At 36.5% G+C, this 14050-nt stretch overlaps 1 protein-coding gene across 19 annotated transcripts in view; it reads right to left on the reverse strand.

The window, feature by feature from the left end:
- The window catches only part of MBNL1 (muscleblind like splicing regulator 1), a 203010-nt gene that overhangs the window by 165079 nt on the left and 23881 nt on the right, over nt 1-14050 (reverse strand). The gene's annotated exons all lie outside the window — the stretch shown is intronic.

Raw genomic sequence — 14050 nt, forward strand, 5'->3', positions numbered from 1 at the left:
CTAATCTGGATAGAGGTTTAATTTACTTATTTTATTTAAAGTAAATATTTATTGACATCTACAAGTAATACATTTTAATCAATTGAAAAGATTATTTAAATTTTGTGGCAGTTAGAACTCAAACAATATGTCACTATATCTGCAATGACCAATATGAAATTTGAGAGATGTCTGAATTTTATAATTGCGCTTTTATAATTATATCTGCTTATGTCAACCATTATGTATTCATTGCCTAGCACAGTGCTTAGAATATAAAAGAACCCAAATTAATATTTAAGTGAATGTTGCAGAATCTGCCCATTTAATTATACTTCATTTTTTTAAAAGATTTTATTTATTTGACAGAGATAGAGACAGCCAGCGAGAGAGGGAACACAAGCAGGGGGAGTGGGAGAGGATGAAGCAGGCTCATAGCGGAGGAACCTGATGTGGGGCTCGATCCCATAACACCAGGATCACGCCCTGAGCTGAAGGCAGATGCTTAACCGCTGTGCCACCCAGGCACCCCTAATTATATTTCATTTATCACAGAACTATTGGACTGAATATAGGGGCTTCATTTTCTCGCCAAAAAAATTAGTATATTAGCATGGAATATTCCTCTTAAAAAATATGCCTGAGAATTCTAGGTACATAAAGGGAATATATTTTTCAGATCCATGAGTGTTAGGTCATTTATAAACACAAAACTATTGCTGTATGAATTGGTCAGAGTTGAACACCAATGGAAGAAAAGAGCAATGGAGATCAATTCAGTAAGGCACAGAAGAGTCTTAACAACAGTCTCTATCAACTGTTTGACCTCAAGCCCTAAAAACTATTGGAGTGATGGCGTATTCAAACTGATACCTGCCTATTAGAAGATCTTTCATTTTATTTCCACGCAGGGTCTATATTTTCACAAGTCCTACTTGCAGTCAGTGCAGAGAACCACAAAATGGTATTGAATAAATATTTCAGAGCAAATTCCTAAACATTAGTTGGTGAATGTATCCCTTAGCTTCACACAGTTTTTCTATTTTTAACTGCAACTTCGGTACTATTTCATAATCCTTTATGGAACGTACCTGGATGGATGGGCGGAGCAGCGCACATGTACGCCCACAGACACACACCTGCACACGCTCTAATTACCCTGCCAGGGACGTGAGTGAAAGTGAGAAAGTGTAATCAAATATCTTCAAGTGAATGTCAGTTCTCAATAACATTTGTGATTATTTTAACGTTGGCAACAAGATTTCTATATTTTAGTGATGAGAGAAATGACTTGAATTCTTTAATGCCTTCAATAACACAGCTGAATATATTAGAAGCGCATCTGCAATACTCTTTTTGGGCTCAAGACACTTCTTAAAAATATGCCACGTAAAGCCATCCAACTGAGCAATTGGCAGAGCGCTATGTCATTCAGAAGTGACATCAGAAACTTCACAGGTGGCAAAGATTTTGAGTCTTAAAGTAGATTTTGCTGATCTTGGTGAGTGCTGGGGCAGAGGGTATTAGGTGTGAGTAGAACTAATACTGTGAAAACCACACAGGCATATTAGACCATCTGATCAAGCTCTTCTCTCCGAGCCAGCGAAACTTCAAAGTCCACTTCGTCCACCTCTCCTGTTTTATGATCACACTGCTTCAAAACTCATCTTGCATATCTTCCCTTCTTCATTTAGTCTTTTCAGAACTAACTTGGATTAGGTCTCAAATCGACATTGCGGTCAGAATTTGTGTACTTAATTGGTACCATACTGATGGAAACAAACAAGCAGAGAGACAAACAGCAAAACCTCTGGGTTAGGATCTCGGCACTCCCTGTACTGTGCCACATGACCCCTGGGCAAATTACCTGACCTTAACCTTTCTTAGCCTCCATTTTCTCACCTGTGAACTAGAGAGAGAGGGACAGCACCACATAAGTCTCAAAGCACTGTGTAAGAACCATATACGGTCACATACGTAAAAGAATAAGTGCCTACCAAGTAAGTCGCTATTTTTATAATTATTACGATTGCTAACGGGCTGGTCCTTTTGTGGTGTGGGTTGTTTTCATTATTTCACTAAAAATTGGACCTTTTTCTTTAGGCTTCAGAAAAGCAGAAGGTATAGCCTTAATTTCTCTTGAAAATTTCAGTCAAAACCTTATCATGAAGCTTTTTATGCAGTGGCCTTTAAAAAAGTGTTTACGATTAAAAATGAATAACGGTAAGCAATAAAATAAAAATTCTGAGTCTTCTAACCGAGACTGCAGCCTAAATCCTGGAAACAAGGGACGAACACTTCACAGCTGAATGGGGTCTTACAGAATACAAACAGTTGCACTTTTACCATCTGAAAGTTTGGAAGCTAGCCTACAAAATACAGCTTTATTTCCTGCTCACAAAGAAAAAGCTGGAGGAAAAAGAGCATCGTGTGCGTATTTAAAACCCTTTGTCATTAAAGTTAAATACAACACACCTCTCTCTTACAGATTTTTCTTTTCTGTTAACATAAAAGTTGCAGGCTCTGAAACTTGACTGTCAATACGGAGTGATTTAATCTCCTCACTAAGGAGTTAGCATGAAGAAGCTTCGGATGAATTATGTGTCCCCACCTTTCTCCCAGTGCCAACATCAGAAATAAAGTAATCTTTTCTGTCTAGTCTAGGATGACACTATATTTGGGTCATGCTTATTTATCAAACACTTAAACAGAAAAATAAGTGGTTTAAATATGAAATCACGTAATTAAAATAAATTGTGGGTTGGTTTTGTCTTTTCTCTAATATACAGAGCTTGTAAAGAGTTAATGTGTCTACTGGATGGTTTTAGGCAAATTCCACACTCTGTCCACAAGCAGCCTATTCTTGGCTCCTATGCCCACTTTGTTTTGCCCGTACATTACTTGTGAATATTTCTATCACTACACTGGAAACTACTTTGAGAACAGGGCATGTCTTACTCACCTCCTTACCCTCTGAAGGACAGACCATGATAGGTGGTACGTGGACACTGCGCTCGATGCATGTTTGCTAAATAAGAGGGTTTTCCTTTGAGGCCAAAAGCAATGGCATAAGATTCTTCCATTTTCCTTCTCTAGACATTATATAATTTTATTTGGTATGTGTTCTAAATAGCTCTATGAAGAGAGGAATTTGTTAGCACAGTGACATGTTTCCAACAGAACAAGTCTTCAATTAACAGTTTATCTCTTAAAATCGTAAGCTATGCCACACAGTGGCTGAGAACACAGACTGGTGTGTGAATATGACACAACAGGAAGGCATAAAATAACCACACGAGGAAGCTAAATGAATTCAGCACGCACTCTGGAGGTACCCTGACCATTTCTTGGTGACATTTTTATAGCATCACATTATTGGTGTGAAAGTACATTATCTTCTGAAACTTTACAAAGCTCCCTCTGACAGCCTCCCAAATGCAATGTTGTAACAGGTCACACAAATGCAAGCCCTTACCATATCTGCTGAAGACGGGAGGCCTAGTGTGTTTTGTTTTGTTTTGTTTGTAAATCTACGAAAAACAGATTATAAGCATTTGTCAAACTATATGCCCCATCAAAGCAAAAAGACGAAATTTCATTTGCCAGCCTTTTAAGTTAAATTTACATCTTCTCGACTTATGTCAGTTGTGGTATGGGTGAAGTTTTAAAGTCACTGTATCATAACTATACCCACCCATTCCTAGCAGAATCATAAAGGGGTAACAAAGAATGCTGTTTTGAAGTAAGAAAAGACTGGGCTTCAATTCAGTTTCGCTGCTCACCAGCTGTGTGACTTTAGGCAAGTAGGTTAACTTCTCTGAGTCTGTTTCCTCATCTCTATCAAGACAGTGGGCTCCTGCCACAAAGGCCCGTTTCCTAATTGTTTAACACCGTTACAAGGTGGTTTGTTCATAAAATAATGCAAGCTGGCAATGTCTCACAGAGAAGACACTCAAATATGGCAGCTAGCCTCCTTACCTCCACCCCGTTCATACCTCTTCCCTCCACATTCTGAACAGAGTGGCAAGTTTCTCCTCCATACAGCATGCCTCGACTATTTGGATTCACAAAGACTTCCTTCTTTGGATTTTCTTCTTTCTTTGAATTTCCTCTTTTGGTACTCAATTGTAGAGCGCCAATACTCAATTGTAGAGGCACCCGGGTGGTTCGGTCTGTTAAGCCTCCGATTCTTGATTTCAGCTCAGGTCACAATCTCAGGGTGGTAAGACTGAGCCCAGAGCCTGCTTAAGATTCTCTCTCTCTTGCTCTGCACCCCCCCACCTCCTGCATGTGCCTGCATATGCACTCTCTCACTCTCTCTAAAAAAATAAAATAGAATAAAAATACTCAGTTGTACTGTTCTTTCCCTCCAGCTCAATTACAGCCCAACGAAGAGAAGCTACATAATTCTCCTTTGATTCCTCCTCTTTTGACCTACTGTATAATCCCTTAACTCTAACAGGTGCTCAAAATATATCTGCTAATTGGTTGGTGAGCAGAACACAAAGGATGAATTGATTTCCCTGTACTGCCTTATTGTTAACATAGTAAAATAACTTTTTAAGTGAAAAGATCTCAGCACTTAGCAAACTTGAATCCACTACTAAGAAACAGACATAATAATTTCTTCCTGTATTAACTGCTCCCAAAACAATATTTACTTTTAAAATTCAAAATACTCAAGTACTCAAATTCAAAATTCAAAGTACTCAAAAATATACCTCTCTGAGTTATTTCCTACATGCAATTTTCAGTGAATGTGGTCCCCCAGAAAGCATTATGCAGAATTAATGTTTGAAGGATATTTTTTTTAATAATCTCAATTGTTCTGGACATTTCAAATTACTTTTTGGAAATGTCATGCAATAACTCAGAGAGACTCTACACCTCGGTCAAGGATTTGCCTGTATTCCCCGATGTTCACTTTTGCCATTCTCATCAAATCTCTTCAAGTCTTCTGGATGGGGTATTTAAAACCAAATAACTTATCTGAATGCCACTAAGTTGACAATGCAGCTTTCCCGGAAATGTCTAAGCAATGAAATTCAAATAATGGCTTAAAATAATTTGGAGTAAATTTGTCTAGTTAAAATTAGCCCAATGAATAGAGAAAGCAAAGAATTTCTAATTTTAACACTATTTAATCTAAGTTACTTAAAAAATGAATATTTTCTGAACATTACCTTAGCAATACAACAAAACAGATTTTAACATATCTTTACAGCACACGGCAAAAATCTGATAAGGAAAAAATCTGATAATAGAAGAAGACATGTACTAAGTGTAGCTCTGACATAATACTAAAAGGCATATAAACAAAAGGCGAAATAAACACTGTTAACATTATTTTCTCTAGCTCTATACAAACATGCTATAAAGACATAAACAGTGCAATTTTTATTATTTTTCATGGACATAGACCATCTAAATAAATAAGTGGTAAATATTTAAAAATAGAACCATTTTCTTGAAAACTGTCTTGATTTCATGGGAATTTTTCTATGCATGTTAAATACAACATAATCTATCATTGCTCTGACATGTTCTGCTTAAACTATGTTAAGCCATTTACTTGTAAAAAGCATGTAAGCACCTTAAGCAAAATGGCCCGTGAGTATTGCTACCAAGCTTTTTATTCTGTTTGAACTAGAACTATCCTCACAACACCAGGAAACTGTTAACTCAAGGTAACTGCTTATTTACTCCCATTATGTACATCATTCTGTTTATAAGAGTGTCTGATTGTTAAGGAGTTTTATTTCCAGGAAAAAAAATATCACAGTTATACTGATACCTTCCCTAAAATAGCAAGGTCTGAGAAGCATAAATGTCAGTCACATTGAGCACATTGCAAACTTGCTTTATCATGTATCTATGTGCCACCTGGTTTATCACAGAGGATAGGTGACACCGCTGTTCCTTTCATAAGGGGCCAGAACTGCCTGGCCAACATGGAAACATTTCCTAGCACATAACAGTATATCCCTAAAGAAGAAATTATGCTTATTTCAGAATTACCAATTTAGGATGAAGAATTTGGTGACCTTCTACAGTTCTTCAGATCCTGTGCTTTCTTTAAAAGAGCTGGACACAGAAATAAAATGTTTTAAGAATTTAACACGCATCTTCACTTAATGGAGTTATAATTCTGGATAAAACACAATTTTAAGTGCTTTTCTTGTACTGAAATTTTAAAATATAGTTCTTTACCCTTTTTTAAAGATTTTATTTATTTGTTTATTTGAGAGAGAGAGTGAGAGCGAGAGAGAGAGAGAAAAAAAGAGAGAGAGAGAATGAGCAGGGGGAGGGGCAGAGGGAGAAGCAGACTCCCCACCAAGCAGGGAGCCCAATGTGGGACCTGATCCCAGAACCCTGGGATCATGACCTGAGCCAAAGGCAGATGCTTAACCAACTGGGCTACCGAGGTGTCCCATAGTTCTTTATCCTAAAAGAGCACACAAGTAGCAATGTAATGAACAGAATTAACATTAAAGATTAAAATTTGCACATAAGAAATTTTTGATGAAAAGTTTAAAAAATTAGTATATTTTTAAAATCATTTTTAATACCTCCCTTTGCCTTTCATGTCCACATCTAAACAATTGCTACATCCTGTGGGCCCTGTACCTGTCACTTTTCCCCCAGCATATGTGTCTTCCTTTTCATTCCCTGGCATTTCCCTCCTCTCTTTCCTCCAGTCTCTACTTCATCCTGTATGTGTCCTATCCTTCCTCTATAAATTGTCACTAAAATATGTGCCTGTAAGGTTACATGACTAACCAAATGTCTCATGTTCCCCATTGTGTATCAAACTTACACCACCTGCTCCTCAATGCCCCCCCAAGTGCACTACAATCTCCTCTCCTACCTGATTCCTCCCTTCTTCTTACCCTATATGCTGCCCACCTCCCCCCATGACTTTTCTCTCTATCCTCTTACTTTCTAAATGCTGTAAAAGTGTGACTTTGCTAGAGTATGACACACGTTTATGATCTCGATCTCCTCTATGCATCTAACACACGTATTTTTTTAATCTGTTTTTATTCTTTTACATACAAGCATGGGTTCTAGAACTAGACAACCCTGGTTCAACTCCTTCTTGTGCTACTTATTAAGTACTTTTGGACAATTAACTTGTTGGTGCCTCAGTTTTCCCATCCGTAACGCTGATATACTAACAGTATCCATCAACAGGGTTGTTCTGAGGAATCCATGAATTCATTCATAAACCTTACCCTAGCATATTGAAAGCAGTCCAAAATGTTAGTAATCCTCATTATAGTTCTTATCCTCATTACTATTCTTTACATATCTTTGGAGGCAAGATAAAAAATTGGTTAAAAACATGGACATCTGAATAAAGGCAAAAAAAACAAGCCTCATAATTCTACAAATGACAAAGAGAGATTTCTAGTCACGCTATTTAATCTTGAAGATAAAGGTCATAAGGCCCATTTTACAGCTGTAAAGAAAAAGATTAAATCAGATATTTTATAAAGAAATATATGGCAAGCAGAACTTTTACAATTTTTTAAAGGTTTATTTATTTAAGTTGAGAGAGAGAGACAGAGAATACAAGCAGGACGGGCAAAGGGAGAGGGAGAGAGAATCTCAAGCAGACTCCACACTGAGCATGGAGCCCAACTCCAGGGCTCGATCCCAGAACCCCGAGATCATGACCTAAGTTGAAAACTAAGAGTCAGATGCTTAACCAACTGTGCCACCCAGGTGCCCCTAGAATTTCTATTATTAATAATTATTTATATTTTTACCATTTCACAGATATAGAACTTAGGGACTGGAAAGAGTAAATGGTTTTCTCTAGGCCGCATACCTAGTCAGATCTGATCTGATAAAATAAAGTCTACACATTGTGAAGCCTGTCTGGGCCAAGCCCTCAACAAAGTCTTTCAAGAAACAGACAAAAATACAATAAATATGTACAGATACAATAATTTTAAAATGATAATAATAAAACTGATATCACCTCTTACATTTGCTGAGTGTTCCACTTTACAAAAATTACCCCCCACTGAGGTCTGTGTTTGTTGTTCTACTTACACTGCCACAAACATTGGGCTTTCAAAACAAATTTAGAAACTGTTTAAAGGAAGTGATGTGTCTTTTCTTAATACAGCTTTTTTGAAACTAAACTTAGTAAATAGAAATATCAAGGAGGGGGCCTTTGGTTTGGGAATACTGAGTTCTAAGTCCAGCCAAACACTCAGAGCTGTTCCCACCAACTTTTCCCCCACAGCAAGCCCTCTGCCTTCCTTTCTTTCTATCTGTCACCTAACTTGACTACCACCCTGGCCCAGACTATCTTTCCGCTAGGATAAGAGCTATCCATCCACATGGAGTGCTAAAAGGTCATTGTAAAGGTAATTCTTTTCTTGTCATCCGAGAAGATAGAAACAAGTAAAATGTGAATGTCATTACTACTATCATCTACAATGCTGGTAAACAGATTGCTAGATACATGAGTACAAATCTCAGATACAATGAGCTCTGAATGGTCGGCAAGCTCTAATACTAAATCAAGTTCAGAAAATGTCTTTAATGATGTTCTAAATATGAACTGCGTAATGCCTTATTTTGGCATTCTTGCTATTTAACATGCTTATGATGTGTTTTGACTATTAAACTGTAAAGTCTCACTGTTTGTATTTCCTCACACTCCCACTGCATATATTATTATTCTGGCATTTTCTGGAAGAGTCTATTCAGTCATAATCACCATAGACAGATGTTAGTAGGGTAGGAATATAAATACAGAAAATATAGACAATGTTACTACATTTCCACTATGTACTTAAAATAGTTATAATTTTTGAAAACCCAACAAAATTGTATTCACAATTGGGACACTTCGACCTGTTTATACACCGTCTGTTTTTATTTCTCCACTTTTCTTTTACTCAATGTCACGTCAAATTTGATACTCTGGCTATTTCTGATTAAAATCTCCTGCCAATATATATTTCTCTCATTGCTGTTCATTATGTATTACACATTTCTTTAAACAAAATGAAATAACTCCTTTTTAAACATATTTTAGTATTATTTCCACTTCTTAACTTTAATACATAGATTTTTAGCAAACAACCTCGTTGTAATTGTCAGTTCACTTTCAATCTAGTCTTTGGCAAATTCTCTACTCCACTGCTCAACTTCCTTACCCACTCTGGTCTTCTGACACATCTGTAACTATTTGGTGACTTCAAAAGGTATATTTTATGGTATTCAACAGTAAAACTGATGGCAAAATCTATCGATATTCTAGGACAGGACATTTGGAAATCTATATATTTCTACTAGAGAAATGAACTAAAGAAATGAAATAGAACACATACATAAATCCTGTGTCTGGATGTTAAATATAAATGTATGAAAAATATGGAAATATCACTGAATAGACAGAATTAATGCTGGCTTAACAGAATACTATTTTTGCATGGTTAAAAAATAAAGAATAGTTTTTGTTTTCCATTATTTATGCATTAAGACTGTACTCTTTATTACATGTATTGGTCATAGCCACATTCTTATCTTTCCTTATCTGTACTTCCAAACCATGTTGCCAAACCCGTTTATGAAATATCACTTTCTACTTTACGGTTATTTTCAAAACTCTTACTTCTGCTACCAGACTGCCACTTCTTTGAGGACTAGGTATATTTTGATTGAGTTTGATTAAGTTTGGTAGATCTCACTGAGCCTAGCTTGCTATTTTTGCCCCAACATGTATTCACTTATAAATCAACATTACAAAATAGAATATCTCAAATCAGCAATGTAATGTTTATTTCATATGATTAAACTTGTTCCCATGATCCTCGGACCTTGTTAGCTCTTTAAAATAAGTTCATTCTTAGTCAATAGCTCCCAAACTGTTTTAAAATTGAAAATATAAAGAAAACCCAGTTTTAAACATAAGTTTCTCTTTAAAATCCTTTGGAGGAAGAAATATCAGCTAAAGAGGGACTGGAATGGAGTTGATACCAGCATAGACACCAGGCTTTAGATTATATGGTATTTAGCACAATTCTTTTTAATAATAAGACATTATTTAACATCCAGATTATTTGAATAAATTAGCATTGTCTTCGGAACACTCTGCCTTCACACAAACATTCACATAAAAATTGTGTCCACAGTTCATGGGAGTATTACCTTATCAACTCTTATTCACCTTTTTGGGTATATAAAAGATAAAACCCTCAATTTCTTAAAATGATGTCCAAAGAGACGACGGTTTTTCCTTTGGAGCATATGCATCTTCACCTTGTATGTGTTCTATTTCATTTCTTTAGTTCATTTCTCTAGTAGAAATATATAGATTTCCAAATGTCCTGTCCTAGAATATCGATAGATTTTGCCATCAGTTTTACTGTTGAATACCATCTTCACCTTTTTAAAAGAGTTGATCTTAGTGGAAAAGAAATTCTTCACACTATCCAATATGGCTATATTTCATCATGAGACTAATATATCCTGAACGGTTTTAACAAAGGATAATCACAGAAACCTGAATAAGATCTCAGAACAGTGGGGAAAGTGCCAAACACAAAATATCTAATACTGTAACATAAATGCTTTAAAATTCTTCATTTTTATGAATGTCACAGACACATGTGTTAAGATGCCTCTTAGAAAATGTGAATAATTATCTGTAAGAGATGTATTAGACTCTTTAAAAGCTAATAATAATGTGTAAAAAACTGCAACCATGTATTTGCTAAGTGTTTTTTCAAGGATATAGCTGTAATGTTTACATAAACATATTTTTTATAATACGAAAAACATGATATAAAAATCAATTTCTCTATCTCATCTAAAAATATAAACTATGTCTAGAGACACTTAATGCCATATGTCAATAGCTCTTTTTGAATTCTCTGCTTTGCAATCAATAATTCTCCAACCATTAGTGAATATGCTCCATGACTCATCAGAAATGATATACAAAGTTAATGGGGATCAGTGCTCCCCTTCACACTACAAACATGCATCGACACTAATGGCAGTTATGCCTCACACAGTGGGAGACAGTTTCAAGATGGCACCCAGCCAGGAGGCGACTCTTCCAAGGTTCTCTATAAAATCTGCCCTCCCCCCAAAAAGAACCCACTCTATTCACCCTGTCCTATATCCTTGGCAACCTTCAAGGAAGTAAAAGTAAGCATGCTTTATATGGGTAGAAAAGAACTGCATTTTCTCAGCGTAACACTCACTGTGTATGGCAAAATGTACTTCAGTTATGAAAATATCTGAGGGGAATGTTTCCAGGACCTATGCCATTGTGCTTTGTTTGCTAGTCAGATGCTTTCTCAAGAATGTGTTCAAATTATAAAGACAATTATCTCCATGTATAGAAATCTTTCAAAGCCCATATTACCACAGAAACCTATTTTTACCTTTCTTAACATCCAAAATAAGGCCTTATAGCCTACAAATGAAAATCTCTTTCTTGTGAATTTATTAATCTTTGATTAACATATGGTCAGGAGTTTGTTTGGATCTACTTGATGTTTTTATTTTCTAAGGAAGGAAAGTCACAGGGGAGGAAAATACATATTAAGCATTTGAGGATAATTGCTATTTACCAAAAACTCTATTTTAAAATAAATTTTAGTGACTCGTTTATGTTTGGTAACTTCAGGACAATGATAACTATAGTGTCTCTAAAACGTTCCTAAGTAGCAATCATACTCTATTCTGGCCTTTGAGAGGTGTTAAGACTCATCCCCTAATTATAAGCCTTTTCTCTGTTATTACTACCTCGCCATTAAATCTCTAAACTAAATAGTAGTTTTGAGGAAATAAAAATAGATGCTAGGTAGTGTGTTTTCTCAAATTTTGGTTACAATGGGTAAGAAGGACAAGGTATTTCTATGTATCATAAACTTCTTTAGCTTGTGAAAATAAAAGTCAATTTTATTATATTTTAACCAGCAAACTCTCAGCTTTCTCTCAGAATGCTGCTGCCCTGCTTTATTCTAGAACAGCACTACCCAATGGAAATGCAATACAAACCACATTTGTTATTTTAGGTGTTCAGTAGTCATATTTTAAAAAAGGAAAAGAAGCAGGTGAAAATAATCTAACAGTATATTCTATTGAAACCAATATTTCCAAAATATTACCACTGCAACATATAACCCATATAAAAATACTAATCAGATGTTTTACATTCTTCCCTTCATACAAAGTTCTCCAAATCCAGAATGTATTTTACACTTAACTAGCCACATGCGGCTAGTGGCTACTGCGCTGGACGGCACATTCTAGATTTCCAAAAATATGAAGCTTTTTCACCTGAAAGGTCACCACTTCAAAATCTTCCTATGTAACATCCTCTATAATCAGTATCGCTTCTGGGATTTTATATTAAGCCAAACATTTAAGTAAATACATTTCACTTCCTTCCTCCACTCCTCTGACCCTCGTATCTACTACTCACCCTGATGACTTTTCCTTGAGGGTACAGGAAACCCCAGTGACCTAGTCTCCCCAGCTTCTTCTAAGCGAGATCTGGGATGTTCCCTGACCTGTGCACCTTCCATCACCAAGCAGAAAACCAGAAGGTGCATCAAGGCTATTCTCTCTCGGTTTCCATAAATAGATATAACAAATACAGGTCTAATTAACCACGACAGTGATAAACGCAAGGGCAATTTTTTTTGCTTACAATGAAAATAGGAAATTTTATGTAATAAAGTAACACACCCTTATTCAATGAGAAAAATGGTTTTACTCTTTCCCCTTACCCCCGACCCCAGGAGAAACCTTGGGATATACTTTTCTTGATCTGGAACAGAACCCAATGCTTCATTTCATAGGAATTCTGTGCCCAGAGGAAGAACAGAATGTTGGAAACAAAATTTAATGAATCCAACTTGGAGTCTAAGTTTGCCTCAAATGTGGAAATGTAAACACAAGCAGTAATATTCTAAACCATAAAACACTTTGGATCCTCCACTGGCACGGCTGCCTAGAGTGTCACACTGGATGTGTGTCTACACACAAATTTGTTCTTAGCTACATGAGAAAAAAATAAACTAGGCACATGTGAGCTTTTCTGAGTCTCTTAGTAATAATAAAACCTGATTATTATGTCTTAAGTGACACTGTAATTACAGACGGATGGATGAACAGGTTTTTGGTGCTGACCCAACCTGTTCCCTAAAACACAAAAGGCAACTTTTGTAGTCTTCCCTGAGGAAACCCCCCATTAAACAAATAAAACTAAAAACTATGTCTACAGTTTGAAAGAAGGCCTACCAACACAGTGATCCAAAAAAAAAAAATTCACCCCCATGCAAATGGATGCAAATCAGAACACTGTAGGTTTCCTAAAAAACAGTTTTGAGCTGTAGTTGTCACCAACTTTAAGAAAGCAAAGATACAAGTGACAACAATGTGCTTTCTCAGGCTACAAAATAACTTTATTCGGTGTCTCTGGCTATAACTGTACATCTAAGACATTCTAAGTATTGAGCTAAATATTCTTCAGATGAATTTTACAGTCGTTGAACTTTCATTTTAACCTGCCTTAGTGATAATATTTTATCTCAACAGCAGGACAAGGAGAAACACCCACGCTCTCAGGAACCCACACAGATAACATGGAGAGGATCACTTATGCTGGTACAGAATGGTTAGGGACTAAATACCCTCTGTGTATAAACAGGGAGTGTGTTCAAACCCAGGAGGGAGGAACACCGTGTCCACTGGTGTAGTATTTCAAAGCGCCTTGCGGAGGGCCTGCAAATTCGAAGGCATTAATTATGACTTCTCTCTCGGTGTATTAATTCGTTTAAGAAATTCCTCAGAGTATGGCAGAGTTGACCATCCATTTGCTATTGCCTGTGCTGGTGGGCACACAAAGTAAAGACAGCGGCAATAACCTTTCTGGCAGCTTCATACTCCGTCTTAATCCTAGGGAAGCACACTCCACGGAAATACACCACCAAATCCCAGCAGCCGTATATTCTCCCGGCCTGGGAGAGACTTAAGAACACGATTACTCTTCTAGCAACACCCCTGTAGTTGTAAAGTGCTGTGAGAG

The sequence above is a fragment of the Ailuropoda melanoleuca genome, chromosome 1 (genome assembly GCF_002007445.2).
Source record: "Ailuropoda melanoleuca isolate Jingjing chromosome 1, ASM200744v2, whole genome shotgun sequence".
NCBI lineage: Eukaryota > Metazoa > Chordata > Mammalia > Carnivora > Ursidae > Ailuropoda > Ailuropoda melanoleuca.